Source organism: Nannospalax galili, unplaced genomic scaffold (genome assembly GCF_000622305.1).
Source record: "Nannospalax galili isolate Female #2095 unplaced genomic scaffold, S.galili_v1.0 scaffold127, whole genome shotgun sequence".
In the NCBI taxonomy this organism is placed as follows: domain Eukaryota; kingdom Metazoa; phylum Chordata; class Mammalia; order Rodentia; family Spalacidae; genus Nannospalax; species Nannospalax galili.
The window spans coordinates 6486773-6488469 of NW_008360326.1; positions in this window are offsets into that span (position 1 = coordinate 6486773).

Consider the following 1697-nt stretch of genomic DNA (forward strand, 5'->3'; position numbering starts at 1 on the left):
TTTATCACCTCTACTAATTAACAAAGAGTAAGCTTTTATGCTTTCTCCTCAAATATGTCATTTTTTTATTTGATGATTTTTTTGTATGTATGTCACACAGAACATCCCAAATAATATTATTATTATCTATATTAATATTATCTATATACCCACTTCCCAATTGGGACCCTCCCATAGTCCCCCCACCCCACTGGAGCCCATATACTCTGTCATCCCTGTTACTGTCCTCTGTGCTGTTGGCACCCCCAGCCATTCCCCAGTGCTTGTCCATCTGCTGAATCTAGTCAGCCTGTATAGAGATCCTTGTTCTAGGAAGATCAGCTGTTCCTCATCTAGCAGCAATCAGTTGTCAATATTCCTTTAGATAAGATTGGGGTCTGTTGTTCATTTTCCAAGTTCAATGCTGGGTTACTGTCTGGGTTACTGTTTGAGTTGTTTGGGCCACTCTGGCCAACAACTCAAAGGAAGGTACCTCCTGTCTTGTGTTGTTTCTTGGTTTGTAGCCTTTAGCCATACATATGGACTCCTAAAAAATTATATTGACCCCTTTAATCTTTGGTTACACTTTCCTTTTGCGTGTGTAAGACTCTACAATTGGCCCAGAAAAACCAATTTGTTTTTACTCTTAAGGTCATTTGAGGATCTGTTCCTCAGGAGTCCTATGGGCTTGGGTGGAGCCCCTGACTCCTTTCTTTTACCAGTTCCATCTATGTGAAGATAAATCAAAGGTCCTACTCAACCATGGCTGGCTTTGCTTGGAAGCATGGAGGAAATGTTCCCTCTGTGTTGACCCTCGTCTGTGTAGAGTGGTCACTGGTTCAAGTCCATCTCGTGTGGTCTCCAGGGCCTCCTTGATCAAGAGGACAAGTGACTCATCACAGTTACAGGACATTTTGAGAGATGGTCATAGTCCCCTGGAACTTAGTCAACCTAGGATGTCACGGAGCAAAAACTGTCCTTTATGTTCCTCTGACCAAATTAGTATAGGTGTCAAAGTATGGATGTTAATCATTCAAGAAGGTTAGTTCCACAAGTCTGGTATTTTAAAATTTTATTTATTTATGCTCTGCTTCCCTGGGCCTGCACCACCCATAGCAGACCTCTCTCCTACCCACAGGCCTCTCTCTGGGGTAAGTCCATCGCGCCCTCCATGCCTTGACTCCCCCAGCCTCATTCACCTTCCCATCTCCCCTGCCGGTCTCTCCTCCTAGTTTGGGTCCAGCCCCATTCCTTGTCTTGGGGCCCTGGACACCTGGGGAACCAATACTCCGTCCTGATTCTTTTCATCCAGACCAACACAGTACCTTTTCTGGGCCCCAGGATCAATGCTTCTGGGCCTGGCCCCGCCCTCACCTCACTCCGCTTCCCTGGGCCTACACCACCCATCAGCCTGTTTCCAGGATGCAGGGGCTGACCTTTCCTCTTCCTGATCCTTTGTATCCAGACCAACCCAGCTCCTCAGTGCAGTCCCCAGGAGTCCTTTGGGCAGCTTCCGGCCCCCATCAGCCTTTGCATCTCTGGGTGGCACTGCCACCAGCTGCCCTAGACCACCATCTTTCCTGGGCCAGGCGCCCAGGCCAGTCCAACCCCCAAATTCCTGAGGCCAAAATTCTTTCCTGGAGGGATCCAGACCTTCAGAAAACATCTGATCCTCATCTGACTTGGGCCTCTGTGGGAACTCCTGAAGACAAAAGCAA